Consider the following 21,141-nt stretch of genomic DNA (forward strand, 5'->3'; position numbering starts at 1 on the left):
TGTTACAGGGTCTTTCAGGTATAGACACTGGGAATACCCTCCCAGCCTAAGTATACAAGTACAAATTAAAATCCTTTCAGCAAGATACAAATTTGAACTCCTTCCAGCCAAATACACATTTGCAAATAAAGAAAACAAACATAAGCCTAACTCGCCTTATCTACCTAGTACTTACTATTCTGGACATGTAAGAGACTGTATCAGAGAGATTGGAGAGAAACCTGGTTGCACGTCTGGTCACTCTCAGAACCCAGAGAGAACAACAACCAAAAACTAACAGCACACACAAAAACTTCCCTCCCTCAAGATCTGAAAGTATCCTGTCCCTTGATTGGTCCTCTGGTCAGGTGACAGCCAGGCTTACTGAACTTGTTAACCCTTTACAGGCAAAAGAGACATGAAGTACTCCTGTTCTATTAACCCTTAACTATCTGTTTATGACACTGACTAAAAACCATGGCCAACATTTTCAAACCAGGGAGTTGTTGCATTAATTGAGAAGGACTATGTGGACCAAAGGTGTTAACATAACTCAGTCACTGCCTAACATTAAACAGAGTTAAACAAGATCTGGGGTTTTGTATACAGAGACCTCAGCCTGCTCTTACCATGGCAAACACATCATTAAAAATCCGTTTAACCTTTTATTAAAGATATTGAAAAAAAGGAAAAACAGTTAAAGCATTTGAAATGTAAAGTATTAAGTAAGGCTTTCTTTTTAACAACATCCCTTGTTTCCTGTCCCTTTAGCTGGAGAGAGCTTTTAGAAGAAAAACCCCTTGTCTCACAGTCTCCTAGATAGTATTAAAGATGGTAATAATTGTCCTTTTGGGGAAAAGATAAGAAGTTTGTTGAGATGGGCTGGAGTTGATGCAGTCTGACCCTGCTTTATCCCAGGTGATGTTTGGGATTCAGTTGGAGCTGATAGAAGTAGTGATATAATCTGTATCCCTCTTTTTTGGTCCAATCTGGTCAGGACATCTCTCAGGATCAGGGTGGCAAAGGCCCTGGGTTCCCGGAAACAGGTGAGAGTGGCAGCCGTGATAGTGAAGCTTGCTCCAGTAGCCCCCATCTGTTCTTCTCTCTTTCCCCCACAAAGTGTTTTTCTCTAAGGACCCAAAAAGAGAGTCATGCGTGGAATTGTTCATGCCCTCATTATTTGATCCACCAATTAGGCCTAGTTTCCCACACACCAGTTTTGGTTCCAGACTCACATTTTTCTTCTGCTCAAGATTCTGGTTTTAGGCACTCTGGTTTCAAAATGTTTGCCCCTAGTCTTTCTTCCTTCTGCACACGCAAGACCATTTGACGTCAATGGGAGTCTTAATCAAAGATCAAGCAGAAAATATGACCCTCTCTGAACTTTATTCATATGTCTACCATAGACGGTGATCAAAGATTGTCACAGATTCATATGACAGCTCAAAGGGCTGTGTTTTTAACTTGGCTGAAAGGTGTGTGAAATGTAGTTGATATAAGAAACTACCAATTCACTGTGGGCCATATACTCTTGTACTAAGCACAGCACTCCCATTGACTCTACTGGATGGCCTCACAAAGCTTGTGGTTAGAACATGCCCCTTTACTGAAGGCTGTGTTTGGAAGAAGACTGGGGAGGAAGAATGGCCCTGTTGTTGGTATATTAGCCTAGGTCCTAGAAGATATAGGTTCAAACCCCTCCTCTACCATAGACTTCCTATGCCTCAGTTCCCCATCTGTAAGGGTGCCCAGAGAGGCGATGGTGGCTACTAGTGGCATATTTAAAAAAAAACAACCCACCACCCATTGAAATGATGCTGAGTTGGTCACAGGATACATAGTATATGGAAATTATATTTAAGAAATGTATTTCAGATACCTCCATTACAAAAGGCAGAATATGACCACCCCGTGCATAGGTAAGGCTTTTGATCAAATTACCCTCCAGTCTCACACACTTGAGGGAACTTAAACATAGGTTTATACCTACAGAGCTATGCTAAATCCGTCTTTAGCAGACAGCAGAATTCCAACCAAGCAAAAATTTAACAGCTAGCCTGCTGCTAGCCCTTCAGACATCAAGATTATTCCACTTATTGTGATCTGTGTTCATATGTCTGAAGATAGGGCCACGTCTTGACTGGCTAATTCTCAGTGCATTTATGAAAAGCTGTCCAGATATTGAAGTTTCAAAGCCAAGAGCTTTATATTGGAAGCCTAAAGGGGTTAGCATGCCATGGAAATATTTAACAAATATGCTTGCTCTAGTGGAAATATGATGATTGATCTTTGGTTTTTGTTTTTTCAGTGAAAAGGCAGTACTGATTAATCAAGGACTGTGTTCAAAGCTTGCATGAACTATGCAGTGGTTTCCTAATGGCCTTTTTAAATTCTGAACTATGCTTTAAATTACCTCGTAATGTCCTGTTACAGAATATATCACTGAAGTTTTTTTTTTTTCCCCTCCTAGTAGGTAATCACATCACATATGGAGAGTCAGGCCATGGCTACACTAGAGAGTTGCAGCGCTGGTGAGGGGGTTACAGCGCTGCAACTTAGGATGTGGCCACACTTGCAAAGCACGGCCAGCGCTGCAACTCTCTGGTTGCAGCGCTGGCTGAACACCCGGTAGATCCTCGGGTGTAGGGATTCCAGCGCTGGTGATCCAGCGCTGGTCAGCAAGTGTGGATGCCCACCAGCGCTTTTATTGACCTCCGGGGTATAAGGAGGTATCCCAGCATACCTTAGAAGCCTCTCTGGTAATCATGCACACTCCACTGCCCTGGGCTCAGCTGACCCCACCTTTAAATGCCCCGGGAATTTTAAACATCCCCTTCCTGTTTGCTCAGTCAGGTGTGGAGTGCAATCAATCATTCAACCAATCAGCGACCATGCCACCACACCCCAAACGAGCCCCAGCATGGAACAATTCTGAGCTGAAGGACCTCATCAGTATTTGGGGTGAGGAAGCTGTGCAAGCACAGCTGCGCTCCAGAAGGAGAAATTATGATACCTATGGGCAGATATCACAGTCCTTGATGAGAAGGGGCCATGAACGGGACGCGTTGCAGTGCAGGGTCAAAATAAAAGAGCTGAGGAGTGCTTACTGCAAAGCCCGTGAGGGAAATCGCCATTCAGGAGCTGCCCCCACAACCTGCCGTTTTTACAAGGAGCTGGATGCCATACTTGGGTGTGACCCCACTGCCAATTCTAGGAGCACGATGGAGAGTTCAGAGCAGGGAGAAGTGGGGGAGGGTGTAGAGGAAGCCGACAGTGAGGCTACTGGCGTGGAGGGAGACACCCCGGAGTCCCAGGAGGCATGCAGCCAGGAGCTCTTCTCAAGCCAGGAGGAAGCTAGCCAGTCGCAGCAGCTGGAAGTTGCTGGTGAGGAAGAAGCTGAGGAGTGTGCTCGGGGTAAGCAGATTTTTATGTTTTGGGAGAGGAGGGTTTGTATTATGGCTGCCTGCATGCATGCCTAAACGTGGAATAGCCCATTGATTTGCTCTATCACGTCTCTGTAATCTGCCTCGGTAATCTCTTGAAAAGTTGCAGCCAGAGCGTGCGCTATGTGCTTTCGCAAGTTTATAGGGAGAGCCACCGTGTTCCTTGTCCCGGTCAGGCTAACTCCGATCCACTGTGCAGCGAGGGGTGGGGGGACCATGGCTGCACACAGGCAAGCTGCATAGGGACCAGGGCAGAATCCACATTGCTGTAGAAGACCCTCCCTCTCTTCCCAGGTAACACGCAGCAGTGATATATCTGGCAGTAGGAAACCCTGTTGAGAATTTAGGGATACTTGAGTGCAGGGCGCCAGGTTCGCGGTCCCCTCCCCAGCCCCCCGGTGCGTTCCGGTCTCCCCACCCCCTTCCAGCACGTAGCCAGCCCCGCAGTGCGCTCCGGTCTCCTCCCCCTCCTTCCCAGCAGGCAGCCAGCCCCGCGGTGCCCTCCGGTCTCCCCACCCCCTTCCAGCACGTAGCCAGCCCCGCGGTGCGCTCTGGTCTTCCCCCTCCCCTTCCCAGCAGGCAGCCAGCCCCGCGGTGTGCTCTGGTCTTCCCCCCCCCCTTCCTAGCAGGCAGCCAGCCCCGCGGTGCCCTCCGGTCTTCCCCCCCCCCTTCCCAGCAAGCAGCCAGCCCCGCGGTGCGCTCCGGTCTCCCCCCACCCTTCCCAGCAAGCAGCCAGCCCCGCGGTGCGCTCCGGTCTCCCCCCCCTTCCCAGCAAGCAGCCAGCCCCGCGGTGCGCTCCGGTCTCCCCCCTCCCTTCCCAGCAGGCAGCCAGCACAGCTGTGCGTTTCCCCCACCACCACCACCAGCAGGCCGGCAGTTACGCGGACCGCCCCCCCGCCAGTAGCTCGACACCTTCCTGTTCACTACTGTCCCCTGTGCAGGACACCAGCTACCTCCTGTACCCAGTGCAGATAAACCCCAGTGACCCATCGGTCAATTCCCCCTCCCAGGTGCAGTCAGGGCAGAAACACTCACCCCATTGCTCACCATGCCTTCGCTTCCCTGGCCTCTCTGTGTTATGTTAGGTATGTGGGAAGGATGCTACAAAAAGTCTAAAAACTCCTTCACTGTGTGATAATAAACAATGTAGCCTCTGTGTATTACATGTTTCTATCTATGGTTTTTTTAGTGACCTTGACTAATGCAGCTGGATCACTGGCCTCACGTCGCTTGCAGAACTTGAGAAAAAATCCACGAAAATCAAAAGAAGAATTGATCAAAGCAGTTATGATTCACTACAACAGAGAAAGTAGGAAGACGCAGGAATGGAGAGAGAAAATGTATGAGTGGAGGCAAACAGAGAGCAGGAGAAAGGAATTGGCTACCAAAAAAACCTCAAAGCAGATGATAAGCCTCCTGGCTCGCCAAACTGAGTCTTTTGAGTCTCTCGTAGCCATGCAGGCAGATCTGTACTGTGGTAACCCACACCCCTCCCAAAGCTCTCTTTCTTGTTCCCCAGTATTTGCACAAAACACCTTTCTCCAGCAGCCAGTTTCTTATTACCCCCAGCTGCCCCCAGCACCTGTACGATCACCTACCAGCCCTGATAACTACAATTCTTACCCTGTGCACTCCACCCCCATTACCCTGCAGCATAGTAATCCTGAAGAGCAGCAGACATTGAACAGTAATCCAAACAGGACATATTCAAACCTCTGAATGTACAGTCCACCACCCTAACCCCCCTGGCCTTTTATGTACTGTACTTTGAATAAAGGATTTTATGGCTTTTACAATACGTTTTATTATTGCAGGAAGTGGTAAATATTGTACCCCAAGGTAGAAAGGAGCACAGCAAAGGCACCAAACATTACTGTTGGCTCTCAGCATCAAATTGCTCCTTTAAGGCATCCCTAATCCTTGAAGCCCTTTCCTGGGCCTCTCTAGTAGCCCTGCTCTCTGGCTGTGCAAATTCATCCTCTAGGCGTCGAACCTCAAAGGTCCATTCCTCACTGAATCTTTCACCCTTCCCTTCACAAATATTATGGAGGGTACAGCACACGGATATAATAGCGGAGATGCTGCTTTCCCCCAAATCTAGCTTCCCATAAAGACACCTCCAGCGGACTTTCAAACGGTCAAAAGCACACTCCACAGTCATTCTGCACCGGCTCAGCCTGTAGTTGAACCGGTCCTTGCTCCTGTCAAGCTTCCCTGTATACGGTTTCATGAGCCATGGCATTAAGGGGTAAGCGGGGTCTCCAAGGATCACAGTGGGCATTTCGACGTCCCCTACTGTGATCTTGCGGTCTGGGAAAAAAGTCCCGGCCCTCAGCCTCCTGAACAGGGCACTGTTCCGAAAGATGCGTGCATCGTGCACCTTTCCAGGCCATCCTGAGTAAATGTCAGTGAAACGCCCACGGTGATCCACAAGCGCTTGCAGAACCACGGAGAAATACCCCTTGCGATTAACGTACTCTGATGCCAGGTGGGGTGGTGACAGAATAGGAATATGCGTCCCATCTATTGCCCCTCCATAGTTAGGGAAACCCATTTCTGCAAAGCCATCCACAATGTCCTGCACGTTCCCCAGAGTCACAGTTCTTCTTAGCAGGGTGCGATTAATGGCTGTGCAAACTTGCATCAGCACCATTCCAACGGTGGACTTTCCCACTCCAAACTGGTTCGCCACCGATCGTTAGCTGTCTGGAGTTGCCAGCTTCCAGATTGCAATAGGCACCCGCTTCTCCACTGGCAGGGCAGCTCTCAATCTCGTGTCCCTGCGCCGCAGGGTAGGGGCGAGCTCAGCACACAGTCCCATGAAAGTGGCTTTTCTCATCCAAAAGTTCTGCAGCCACTGCTCGTCATCCCAGGCTTGCAGGACGATGTGATCCCACCACTCAGTGCTGGTTTCCCGAGCCCAAAGGCGCCGTTCCACGGTGCTGAGCACGTCTGTTACTGCCACAAGCAATTGAGTGTCTTGAGCGTCAGGCGTTTCAATATCATCATCTGACTCCTCACTGTCACTTTGCTCCACTGCCATACGTGATGTGCTGGCAACATTCATCAGCAAGGTCCTTAGCAGCTCAGGCTCCATTTGTAACAGAAATCTCAGAAATCGCGCTGCAGACTCACAATGCCGCCAAAATGCTCGGAATGTGTAGCAAAGCACCACGGGGCGTTGGAACAGGAAGCGGAAAGACCCGCACACTTCCTTCTCCTTCCCACAAGCCACAGCGCCAAAATGGGACGAGGTGTGGGATAGCTGCCCACAATGCACCACTCCCAACAGCGCTGCAAGTGCTGCAAATGTGGCCACACTGCAGCGCTGGCCCTACACAGCTGTACGAACACAGCTGTAACTACCAGCGCTGCAAAACTGTAAGTGTAGCCATTGGCTCAGACTTTTCACTTCAAACAGCCATTACAGTCAATGTAGCCTCAGACAATAGAGAGTGAAGGGAGCATAAGAGAAAGTGTGTAACTCAGCAACAAGTTTCTATCTCCCCAGCTATGTCTTTTTGCAGGTGAAAACAGAGCTCATGTAGAAATGTGCCATATCCCTTTTTGGTCTACAAATATACATAATATAAAATGTGAAACAGAGGATAGTGGGAAATGGTTTTACTAGCCTACAAATATTTCTGAGCAATCAAAAAAATTTTCCCATCCTGAATCAGGACAAAAAGTCAAAAGCTTGTAAACTTTCATGAACAGAAAAAAAATCTGTCAGTTCAAACATTTTGTTTCAATATTTGTTTTTTAACCTTCCTTTCTGTCAAATTAACTTAAATTTCAAAATGAAATCTTGTTTAGAACCAGAAAACCAGAATTTTTTGAGTCAGGAAATTTGTTGAATCTGACCTTGTTTCACAACCAGTTTCAGTTTTGACAAATTGGCATTTTTAACTGAAAAATGTTTTGCTGAAGAAATTCCTGCCAGTCCTGATCCTGCTTCCCTTGAAGTCAATGGGTAGAATTCTAAGAGCACAAAGCCTGACTGAACAGGATGTATGTTCAGATATATGCATGTGAAGCTGAAGATCAGAATCTTGCCTCGACTTGTAGTTGCTAGCGTGCATCTGCTCCATGACTGCTATTGGAGTGTTTAGCCTGCAAGTTGATGATCCTTTCCCACCTGCCACCACACACTCAAATATAAATGTTTGGGGGCAATGCACCCTCTGTCTGTGATCAGATCCTACCCCATTGTGATTTTTTCCATGTATCTGTGTGCATGACCAGAAAGAGACACGAGGGCATAAGTTCTACAGCATATAGGGTATTCCTGAGTCCCTTTATCTGTAGCTCTTCCATCTTGCAAACTGGAAATGTATCATTTCCACTGTATTTTGGGCATCTAATGACTATGGGGAGGGAAGGTGGGAAGAATCATTAGGTAAGTGAGTTTTGCCTGAGCAGAGGCTGCAGGACTGTGCCCATAATGCTTACCAATTATTACCATGTAGTGCCTGGTTAATTTGATCCTTTTGTCCCATTTGACTAAAGCTCAGGAAACAAATCATGTATATTAACATAACATGATTTCCACCATTTATCTTAATTGCATTATGCAGATATTATTGGATAATTTGGACACTGGCTATAGGAAATTGTCACTTAAGCCAAATTATGGATTAGAAGAAGAGTCTATATAAAACCTACTATATAATAAAGTACGATGAAAACCTGACTTCATTGAAATCAATGGCAAAATTCCCATTGACTTCAATGAGGTTAGAATTTTACCTAATACCTTCTAGTTAAAAGTTCTGTTGTTCAGATACTGCTCTGAGCTGTATACATACAATTGTCATTCTAAAATTGTGTGAAGTTTCCTGAAACATAGCCAGCCACTTCAATTTCTGTTCCAGTAAATGGCAATTGTAGAACACACTTTTTAAAAAAAAATGCTTATTTCTGTTCTAGATGGATATTTATAGGTAGCTCAATGATAAATGTACACAAGTATATAGATTTTAGGTGTGGCATGCATATGTAAATAAGTATTTTGTGTATTGTTTTTCTACATAACAATATATACCGGTAAAATCTTTATGTGGGATATTACAGTATTGCTGCATACAAGTGTATGTGCAGGTATCTGGGGCAATATTGTCATATACAGTTATGTCTACAGATAGCTGGTATGTGAAATGTTAGTACTAATTATATGTATCATAGCACCAGGGTGTTGTAGTTGTTAATCAGGACCTTATTGTGCTAAGCACTGTACAAACTCAGAACAAAAAGTCATTCCTTGCCCTAAAGAGCTTACAAGGTAAGCATAAGAGATGGGTGGCTACAGATAGACCAACAGGGGAGTACAAGAAGATAGTACTGATTGGCATGATAGGCAGTGGTCTCAGCACACCAGCAGCCTAACGCACCATTAAGTAAGTTTTGAGGAGGGTTTTGAAGGATAATAATTACGTACTTTTGTGGATGTTTATGGGGCATTGCTCCCGAGCATGAGGGGCAACATGGCAGAAAGCACGAAGGCGCTTGTTTAACATGTGGGTGATGGAAGCTGGCATCATGGGCTGATTGGAGGCACGAGTCAACATTTCAATAGCAAGTGAGAGGTGGGGTGGGAAAAGACCCTAGAGGGCCTTAAAAGTGAGCCAGTGGAGGGATGCAAAGAGAGGGATGACATGGTCAAAATGATGGGCTAGGAAGATGACCTTGCAAAAGCTTTCTGAATGGATATTAATGGGGTAAGGTTGCATTTGTCAAGGCCAGAGCAAAGGTGGTGCTGTAATTGAGATGTGAGATGGTGAGAGCCTGGATGAGAGTTTTAGCTGAGTGGATGGATAGGAAAGGCTGTATCTTCGAGATGTTACGCAGAAAGAGGGCTGTAGTTGAACATCTACATTTTAGTTGGGAGGCGTTATTCACAGTAGCTGCCCCCAATCGTCTGGGTATGTACTCAGACAGCTAGCCCGAACCACCACCCCTGCAGCTGTGGACACACTGCTATTTTAGGCACTAGCTCGAGCAGACCTAGCATGGGTATATCTACACAAGCTGGGAATCAGACCTCCCACACCTCAAATGTGGGCACACCCAGAGGTAACAGCCAGTTTACAGGCCTGAGTGACAAATAGTGTGGTGGAGTTGTCCACACTGATCAAGAAAGGAGGTAGCAGGTAGGCCTTGGAGGGAAGATTAAGAAGTCTGTTTTAACCATGCCGACCTTGAGGTATTTAATACTTTCGAAGTCTGTATGCTGAGAGTGCCAGCAAAGGACTTAATCTTGGAAGGTACCAAACACTCTGACTTCAGTCCAGCAAAGCATTGAAGCACATGCTTGACTTTAAGCACTTTAGTACTCCCATTGACACAGGTATTTAAGTGTTTTGCTGGATCAGAGCCACAGTGTTTAGGACTTTGGAGGATCAAGCCCTAAGAGTCTTTCAGAAGATTCTGTTTTCCTCAGATTGGTCATTTGCTGAGTTCAGAGGGGTGGAAGCACCCTGCAAATGAGGGATAGGAGGAGGAGGAGCAAGGGGATATACTGAGACTCAGTGGTGGGAAAGGGGACATCTGGCTTCAGGCTGTGAAGGAGAGTTTCAAGGGTTCCTACCTGCTCCCCGGCCCCTTCTCGGGCCCCAGGGTGTGCACTCGCCCTCTAGGTCCCACTCTCACCTCCTCTAATTCCCCCAGGCACACATGAATTTATATAGGGGTGGAACCCCAACAATATTTCCATTGCAGGGGGCACTAGGCCTCCTTGTCCCCCTGGTTCCAATGCCCCTGGCCAAGTTTGTAAGCTTGCATAGTTTTGTTGTAGAAATATGGTTAGAATTAAGCTAGTGGTATTCAAAGTATTGTTTTTAAAACATTGGACAGTTCTGTACAGTAGATCAGATTTCAAACCAGGAAAATTAGGGTTTTTGGGGAGGCGGGTGATTTATAAAATATTTTCTTCCAGCTTCAGTTTCTTAATTTTAATTCTACAATAGGGAACACTACAGTAATTCCATCTAAAACAAATGTCACTTTGGCTTACTAATATTTTATTTGGTTTTTATATTGTATCATTGTGATGATTCTTTAAAGTTTTTTTTTGTTTGTTTTGAATGGCTATACTGTACATTAAGAATCTTGGTGGAGAGGGACTTTTCTATTCTTTTTTATCATGGTTCTTCTGTTCAAACACAAAAGTAATGAATGTCTTATAGACTCATAGACTCATAGGTCAGAAGGGACCAATATGATCATCTAGTCTGACCTCCTGCACAAGGCAGGCCACAGAACCCTACCCATCCACTTTTATACATCCCCTAATCCAGGACTGAGTTATTGAAATCCTCAAAACTGGTTTGAAGACCTCAAACTGCAGAGAATCCACCAGCAAGCGACCCCACGCTGCAGAGGAAGGCGAAAAACCTCCAGGGCCCCTGCCAATCCGTCCTGGAGGAAAATTCCTTCCCGACCCCAAATATGGTGATCAGCTAAACCCTGAGCACGTGGGCAAGACTCACCAGCCAGCACCCAAGAAGGAATTCTCTGCAGTAACTCAGTTCCCATCCCATCCAACATCTCCCCGCAGAAAATTGAGCAGACTTATCTGGTGATAATCCAAGATCAATTGCCCAAATTAAACTATCCTATCATAACATCCCCTCCATATACTTATCAAGCTTAGTCTTGAAGCTAGATAAGTCTTTTGCCCCCACTACTTCCCTCGGAAGGCTGTTCCAAAACTTCACTCCCCTAATGGTTAGAAACCTTCGTCTAATTTCAAGTCTAAACTTCCTAATATCCAGTTTGTACCCATTCGTCCTCGTGCCTACATTAGAACTAAACTTAAATAATTCCTCTCCCTCCCTAACGTTAACCCCCCTGATATATTTATATAGAGCAAGCATATCCCCCCGCAGCCTTCTTTTGGCCAGGCTAAACAAGCCAAGCTCTTTGAGTCTCCTTTCATAAGGCAGGCTTTCCATTCCTCGGATCATCCTAGTAGCCCGTCTCTGGACCTGTTCCAGTTTGAATTCATCCTTCTTGAACATGGGACACCAGAACTGCACACAATATTCCAGATGGGGTCTCACCAGCACCTTATATAACGGTACTAACACCTCCTTATCCTTGCTGGAAATACCTTGCCTAATGCATCCTAAAATCGCATTTGCTTTTTTAACAGCCGTATCACATTGGCGGCTCATAGTCATCCTGCTATCGACCAATACCCCAAGGTCCTTCTCCTCCTCCGTTGCTTCCAACTGATGCGTCCCCAACGTATATCTAAAATTCTTATTATTAATCCCTAAGTGCATGACCTTGCACTTTTCACTATTGTATTTCATCCTATTACCCTTACTCCAGTTTACAAGGTGGTCCAGATCTTCCTGAATAGTATCCCTGTCCTTCTCCGTGTTAGCAATACCCCCCAACTTTGTGTCATCCGCAAACTTTATTAGCACATTCCCGCTCTTTGTGCCAAGGTCAGTAATAAAAAGGTTAAATAAGATCGGTCCCAAAACCGATCCTTGAGGGACTCCACTAGTAACCTCCTTCCAGCCTGACAGTTCACCCTTCAGTACGACCCCCTGGAATCTCCCCTTTAACCAGTTCCTTATCCACCTTATAACTTTCATATTCATCCCCATCTTTTCCAATTTAACTAACAGTTCCCCATGCGGAACCGTGTCAAACGCCTTACTGAAATCGAGGTAAATTAGATCTACCACATTTCCTTTATCTAAGTAATCCGTCACCTTCTCAAAGAAGGAGATCAGATTGGTTTGGCACGGTCTATCTTTAGCAAATCCATGTTGCAATTCGTCCCAATTACCATTGACCTCTATGTCCTTGACTACTTTCTCCCTTAAAATTTTTTCCAAGACCTTACATATTACAGCCGTCAAGCTAACAGGCCTATAATTACCCGGATCACTTTTATTCCCTTTCTTAAAAATAGGGACTACGTTAGCAATCCTCCAGTTGTACGGCACAACCCCCGAGTTTATCGATTGCTTAAAAATTCTCGTTAACGGGCTCGCAATTTCACGCGCCAGTTCCTTTAATATCCTCGAATGGAGATTGTCCGGGCCCTCCGATTTTGTCCCATCAAGCTATTCAAGTTTGGCCTCTATCTCAGTTGCGGTAATATCCACCTCCATATCCACATTCCCGCTTATCTTCCCTCCATCATTGCTAAACTCCTCACTAGTCTTATTAAAAACTGAGGCAAAGTACTTATTTAGATATTGGGCCATGCCTAGGTTGTCCTTAACCTCCATTCCATCCTCAGTGTATAGCGGCCCCACTTCCTCTTTCTTTGTTTTCTTCTTATTAATGTGGCTGTAGAACCTTTTACTATTGGTTTTGATTCCCTTTGCAAGATCCAGTTCAATGCGGCTTTTAGCCTTCCTCACTTTATCCCTACATGTTCTGACCTCACCAAGGTAGCTTCCCTTGCTAATCCCGCCTTTCTTCCACTCCCTGTAAGCTTTCTGCTTTCTCCTAATCCCCTCTCTGAGTTGCTTGCTCATCCAGCTTGGCCTACAACTCCTGCCCATGGTTTTTTTCCCCTTTCTTGGGATGCAGGCTTCCGACAATTTCCGCAGCTGCGACTTAAAGTAATTCCAGGCCTCCTCCGCATTTAAATCTGCAAGTTCCTCCATCCAATCCACTTCCCTAACTAATTTCCTTAACTCTTTAAAATTAGCCCTCGAGAAATCGAAAACCCTAATCCGAGATCTACATTTGTTTATCCTTCCATCAAGTTTGAACTGAATCAGCTCATAATCACTCGAACCAAGGTTATCTCCTACCACCATTTCTTCTACGAGGTCCTCACTGCTCACGAAAACCAAATCTAAAATGGCATCCCCTCTCGTAGGTATTTCAACTACTTGATGAAGAAATCCATCCGCTATCACATCCAGAAAAATCTGACCCCTATTATTCTTGCAAGCACTCGTCCTCCAGTCTATATCCGGGAAGTTGAAGTCTCCCATAATCACACATTTCCCCTTTGTGTTTACTTCATTAAAGACATTAAAGAGGTCTCTATCCATATCCAAATCAGATCCCGGCGGTCTATAGCATACCCCAAGCACTATCTCAGGGGAAGCTCTAGTTGCTATTTTACCCAGTGTGATTTTTGCCCAGACAGACTCTGTCTTATCCATTCCATCACTTCTTATTTCATTACAGTTAATCTCATCATTGATGTACAAGGCTACTCCACCACCTTTGCCTTTCTTCCTGTCTTTTCTAAACAGCACATAGCCTTCAATACCTGTACTCCAGTCATGAGTACTATTCCACCAGGTTTCTGTTATCTCTATAATATCCAGTTTCACTTCCTGCACCAGTAGCTCCAGTTCCTCCATCTTGTTACCTAGGGTCCTCGCATTAGTGTACAGACATTTTAATTTTTGGCGTTTAGCGTCAATGACATTCTTTCCCCCATCGTGCACAGACCTTCTACCACCAGCATCACCCGTTAATCTGGTTTCTACTCCACTATTCCTCCTTGGATCAATTCTTTGGTCCGCAAGGGTATCCCCTCTCACTTTGTTTACTTCCCTCTCCAGGTTATATTCCGGCGTGGAGATCTCCTGAACATCTCCCAACCATCTCCCCCAACTTCCTAGTTTAAAGCTCTCTTGATGAGGTCGGCGAGCCTCCATCCTTGAATTCTATTTCCCTCCTTACTTAGATGAAGTCCATCCTGAGCGAACAGTTGTCTGTCCATAAACACTTCCCAATGACCGTACATCCCAAAGCCCTCCTTGTAACACCACTGCCTGAGCCATTTGTTGATCGCCATAATCTTGTCACTCCTTCGTCGCCCTGCTCTAGGAACCGGCAGAATCCCACTGAAGATCACCTGAGCCTCGGTTTCTTTGAGCGTCTTCCCCAGTCTGGCATAATCTTCCTTGATACAGTTCAGCGAGTAACTAGCTGTATCATTCGTTCCCACATGAAGGACAATCAACGGATTCTTTCCCGCTCCCGCTAGGATCCTATTCAGCCTCTGGTCCACATCCTGTATCTTAGCCCCTGGCAGACAGCACACCCTTCTGTTCTCCCGATCAGGTCTAGTTACAGGCCTGTCTATTCTTCTCAGTAAAGAGTCTCCAATCACGTAGACTTGCCTTTTCCTGGCGACAGTGTGATTCTCCGGTCTATCCCCCACACCAGCTTGCCGCAAGTCCTCTCGATTTGTATTTGCCCTTACAATCCTCCTAGGGCTCATACTTGGTGCCGCCTCCATTGACTCCTCCCCTCCTTCTGCAGGACTAGCTGCTCGTCTCTTTTTCCTTGCCCTCTCTCCTTCAGCAGCCTGCTGTGCTCCATCTTCATTTCCCAACTCAGCAAACCTGTTCCTGAGTTCTATTTCTCCATCGCTGGCCCGTCTTTTCCTCTGCCTGGTTCTCCTAGTCACATGCTTCCACCGTCCACTTTCCTCACCCAGCAGCCCCTCCTCAGAGTTCTTTGGTCCTGCTTCTATCCGCTCGTCTGAGCTTATCTTTAAACCCTATCAGCAATTACCTATCAGCATTTACCTTTTCATTAAAATTGTGCAATCAATTTAGGAAAACATCTTAATTCAAGATAGCCCTAAATCACATGCAAAGTTAAGCATGTGCTTGAATCCCATTATTAATGTCAATGGGAGTCATGCAAGTGCCTAAATTTAAGCATGTGTTCAAGTGCTTTCCTGAATTGATGCCTGTTCCATTTTGTTACCCTTAGGCCACTTGAATAAACATACTGTTCAGAACGTACGGCATGCAGCTCACAGGAACAAGAATACAGACAAGTAAACTATCCCTGTGTCATCCAATGGCTTTGTTTGCTCTACAATGATTGGCAACTCCTTTTATTTTCTTGATGTGATGTGAGTTACCACAAGGCAAATTACGTTTGATTAAATAATTATCATGCGTAACCAAAAACTGTATAATTAAATGTGAAAACAAATTAAATCGCACAAAATTCCCACCACTTCCTTCCTTGCTCAACTAATTGCTCTGGCAATTTAGACTGTAATATAATTATTTTTAAAAAAATCCAGTGTATGATACACTACCCAAAATATTCAAAGCTTTTCAGAATTTAAAAATTTGAAAAGCTTACTTAATAACATCTTTCCCTAGGAGAGGTGGAAGGCCCTTTACTATCTAGCTAAAATGTTTTGGATTCTTACTCTCAGAACACTCAACTCCATGTTATTGTTTTTTGGGAGTAATTGGGATTCAGGGTAGATTTTTTTTATTAGGTTTGACAAACTTTGGCTTAAATGCAGAACACCTACGTCAATATTGCTGAACCCCTGTGTGATGGGTTCAGCCACAGAGACCCCCTAGAGGTGTGTCACCTGACATGCTGACTTTACCTCTGAACCCATTTTCCCCGCCAGCTTGGGACTCCAGAATCCAGCCTTGTTGAGCCAGACACGCTAGCCTGCTGCAACACAGACCCAGGTCTGGTCCACACCCACAAAGCTACAGACTTTAACCAAAAATTGCTCAGAAGGTCACCTATCTCTAGCACCCAGACACCTAGTTCACAGTTGAATCCAAACTGCAAATAAATCCATTTTACTCTGTATAAAGCTTCTACAGGGTAAACTCATAAATTGTCTGCCCTCTATAACACTGATAGAGAGATGTGCACAGCTGTTTGCTCCCCCAGATATTAATCACTTACTCTGGGTTGATTAATAAACAAAAGTGATTTTATTAAGTATAAAGAGTAAGATTTAAGTGGTTTCAAGTAATAACAGACAGAACAAAGTAAGTTACCAAGCAAAATAAAACAAAACACACAAGTCTAAGCCCAATACATTAAGAAACTATACAAGTAAATCTGACCCTCAGAGATGTTCCAATAAGCTTCTTTCACAGACTAGACTCCTTCCTAGTCTGGGCCCAATCCTTTCCCCGATACAGTTCTTGTTAGTTCCAGCAGGCATCTTAAGTGAAAAGCAGGGGTTTTCTCATGACTGGAATCCCCTTTGTTCTGTTCCACCCCCTTTTATAGTTTTGGCACAAGGCAAGAATCTTTTGTCTCGCTAGGTCACCACCCCTCCTTCTAAATGGAAAACCACCAGGTTTAAGATGGATTCCAGTTCAGGTGACACGATCACATGTCACTGTAAGACCTCCTTCTTCATTACCTAGGAGCTGGCCTCCATGTACACAGGAAGGCTTGCAGGTAAACAAACCCATTCACAGTTCATTGATTCTGAAGCACCCTTAATGGCTTCCACTTAATATGTTTACATCAGTAATACAAGTTTATATCTCATTCTTCTAACTCCAGACATAGAAATAATACATGCAAACAAACAGGATGACCACACTCGGTAGATCATAAGCTTTGTAATGATAATTTACAAGAGACCTTTTGCATTAAGCATATTCCAGTTACATCATATTTACACTCACAAGCATATTTCCATAAAACATTATGGAGTGCAATGTCACATCCTGATTTCATTTTGTGTAAAGAGTTTGCACAGCTTCTATTTTTTTCTTTGTATAAGGGTAACTAAGGACCAAATTTTTCCAGGCCCCCTATGGGCCAAACTCTCATTGACTGAAGTGCAATTTTGCCTGTTTGAGGACTTGCAGACTAAAGCCCCGTTGTTCTAATGGCAAAAGACAATGCAATAGTGTAACCCTCCTAAAATAAATAGAGATAATGATATTAACATAGACAGATTGGGTGAAATCCTGGACCCACTGAAGTCAATGGCAAAACTCCCAATTACTTTATTAGGTCTAGGATTCCATTCATTGCTGCACCAGTTTTGTAAATTTGTACTTCAACAGCTATTTGCAGTATCCTGTGAATCCATTACTCCTATAATGCAATGCTGCAGTGTAGGCCCAAGTTGATAAACACAGCATAAATGGGCTATGATAACATAAGAGTGAATACGGTAGAGCGTGACCAATTAGATCTGTGAGTTCACTGCCTCTTTCTTTCCATTTAAATTCCTTTCCATATTCATTTACTCTTTCAGCGTAAGCCTGTTTCGTTCAGGTTTATGGTCCGGTCCAGATCCCACTGAAGCCAGTGGGAATCTTTCATCTTTCCAATCATTTTCATTGGGAGTGCTTAACTCTTCACATGCTTAGTTTTGCATGTGCTTACATATTTTGCTGGATTAGGTTGTTCCATACCAATATCCCTTAAAAGATATAGATCGATTTTTTAATTGAAATAATAAAACTACATTTCGTTCAGATGTGCTGGTGTGTAGCTTTTGCTAAAAGTAAAATGCTAGATTTCTACTTCTCCGACTGTATATTTGGGCTCTGCCTCTATCCATCTGCTGTGGCAGAATGGTCCTTAAAGTGGCATGGCCCCATATTGGTCAATACCTACTGACAATATGCTTTCAATCAAGCCTGACATGTTGAAATGTAACACTGTTCCTTATTTTTCACAAACTAGCCAGGCTATTGCTATTTCAGGTGGCTCAAAAATATGTGCACAGTTTGTACTTTGAATGTTTAATAAGCTTAAAACATAAAATATATAATGCAGCTTGAACTTTCTAGTGTTATTTCATCACCAAAAAAGCAAAGTCTTGAGGATCAGCAATTGCCTTTGTCAGAATGTAAATTCCAGCTTGTAATACCCAGGCTGTATGTTTCAGGAAATCAGTATTAACCTATTAGCATGCAGTTTTCCTTGGAGAAGAGCCATCTTCACACTGAGCCTGTATTCCTGCTGCAAACCTTCCTGTCGCTGTTCCGTATCCACGACCCAGCCTAAGGCAGCCTTTGAGGGTTCTCTAGCCATTTCCTGCATTCTGCACTAACACTAATTGAAAATTTGGGTGGCCTTGCTTATTTATTTTCATGGAATGCAGTAGGTTATATTTTCATGGCACTTTCTCAGCAGTGCAACGTTTCAATTTCAAAATCTGCAACATGATAAAAAGCACCCCAAAAAAATAAAAATAAAAAAAGAAGACAGCATATCTTTGATTAATTTTTGTAGTAATCCTTTTATAAAATATAATGGAAAATAAGTAATTGGTATTTTGTTTGTCTTGCAAGATCACACTAATTTAAATGTGCATAGATCATTATCATTTACTATTGCTACAGACATAGTAGTTTAAATGTACAGATGCCATGGAAATGAAAAGATAATATTCAGTGTATTCTTTGCAAGTTTTGTAGAGTTCAATAGCTACATAGCTGGGATTTTGATTGAAAAAACAATGTCTGTATATGCCACTGGCAATAGTTCTAGTCCTGGACTCAGCCTCCATGGATTTCTGCAAGAATGTAATTCTGCAAAAGCCAACTTCAATGCCATTGCTACTTTAGGTTTGCTTTTGTGTGTGTTAGATTTCAAGTAACCCCACTTCTACTTTTCCCAAAACAAAAAACCTATCCATTTTTTTATTTTGCATGTGTTTTTGTTACTTAACCACATTCTTTCTGCCTATTGTTTTGTTGTATCTTTATTGTTCCTTGATTTTTATGCAAAAATAAAATGTTAATGTGGTTAAATTGACATTTAATGTAACCCCCCACCAGTTAGCAGTTCACTGATAGATTTTTTTTTAAAATAGACTAACTGAAATATTTGAAATTAAACAACCTTTTGAGAATCATGCTTTCTTCATTAGCCAATGAACACAAAGAATAGATGAGCAGCGAGTATACCATTAAGATGTTGATTTATCTCTCACAGTTTAGCTCTTGGCGGTGGACTGAGTAAAAAATGTCTGGTACGAGGCAGAGGCTAAAATCTGTTCTTACATTTATGCTCAATTCTAAATGTAGTTGCCATCAACTGGAGTTATGCATGTGTGTGACACTAAATAATAGATTCCGCCATCTGAATTTAGGTATTTCAAAATTGATGAAAAAAGGCTATGCATAAAAAAAATTAAAAATGGAAACTTCCCCGCCCCCATGGAATTATTAGTGGCGTGTCACTCTGGAATTTTACCCATAACTGAAATATGTTGATTTGAATCAGACACTGACCATTATTTTTATATAGTGCTGGTAACGAAACAAAATTTAATATAGATTTTTGACTAGAGATGGATTTGAACCAAAACTCCACATCCAGCCTCCTCTCCACTCCCAGGTTAGAAAGTTCAAATCCTTATCAGATCCAACTCCACTGTATTTACATATCTTTATAATGAGCCTGAATGGAAATCTGGAATCTGAGCATCCCCACACTGGGGGAAGTTCAGATTTGGAACTAAACTCCCAATTCTATTTTAAAACAAACTTGATATACCTTAAGGCATGCCTTCCAGAGAAGGGGCAGATTGTGGCAGTTAATGATTGCTCTGAGTGGGGTTGGAAGAAACCACCTTCCCAGGTGTATCCTACTTTATATTACTGTGTCAAATTTGTGAATATTCTGTATGCTACAGTTAATATTCTTTTACAATTCAGTCGGAAGTTGCAAACTACATAACAGACATGAGAAAAGATACATTTTTTCACTGTGATTTCCATATATCTTATACATTTTTTTTAAAAAATGCAAGATATCAAGAGTTAAAAACTATCAGAATCTTTTATTTTTAAAGGGCAGCTGATGCCTCCTGGAAATGATTCCAGTTAGAAATGATTCTTCTAATGCCGCATATCATCTGTTTTCTTCATTATTAGAGGGGACACTTGCAACTGACCAGGAGATTGTTCTCATGAATTAATTTGCACCTGCTACTTTTTCATCATCTGAAGCATGAGCCTCCTCATAGTAATGGCCACAGCAACCATCTGCGATTGGTACCAACGGAGTTTTATGATTTTAGATTGATTATAAGCAGCAGAAGCCCAATCCAACTCTTTCAAATTTTAATCGAAATTTGGGACATGGATCAGGCCTTGGAAGTGGATGAACCTCTGAAAAACAAAGTCCAGTTATTAGGCAAAAGTCCTGTAATAAAAACTGGGAATACAAACAATGCAGAAAATATGGCATAATTGTTTCCAAATAATGGCCAGGATTCTTTTTTAAAAATGTGTAAGTAATTTTAGGCTCCTAAGTGGGATGTGATGGACACTCAGCATCTTTGAAAATCAGGTCACTTTGGCTGTGATCTTGCAAACACTTAAGCAGATGCATAAATTTACTCACTGAGTAGTCACATTGTCTGCAACAGAATTACTCTTGTGAGTAAAGTTTTATACACATGCTTAAGCATTTGCAGGACAGTGGCCTTATTTGAGGCTATGATCCAGCAAATCACTTAAGGACATGCTTAACTTTAAGCATTGGAGTAATCCTGTTGAAGTAAATGGCCAGACTACTCATGTTTAAAATTAAGCATGTGTATGAATGTCTTCTCTAATCAGGGACAGAGTGCTCAGCACTTTCCAGGACCCAGAACTAAATAGGGACTTAGAAGTCTATATTTAAACACCCATTTAAAAAAAAAATCTTGGAATTTTTTTAAAAAGAATATTGTCTATGGAAAATTCTGTGGCTCTTTAAAGAGATTGGGTCAAACTGATCTCCCACTGACTTCAATGGAGTTACAACTGGTATGAGTTTGTCACATCGAGTTTCAGGAAAAGTTGATGGAGAAATACATTTTGAAAACAGTCTGTTCTATGTTTAGAATTCAATAGTAAGTCATATTTAACCTACAATTAATTATTACATTACAAAATCCTGCACCCATAATGCAGGAGCTGTCCTACTATCATTTCTAATTTGGGGGCCAATTCTATAATATTTAATTTAGGAAAAA

This window comes from Gopherus evgoodei, chromosome 2 (genome assembly GCF_007399415.2).
Source record: "Gopherus evgoodei ecotype Sinaloan lineage chromosome 2, rGopEvg1_v1.p, whole genome shotgun sequence".
Lineage (NCBI taxonomy): Eukaryota > Metazoa > Chordata > Testudines > Testudinidae > Gopherus > Gopherus evgoodei.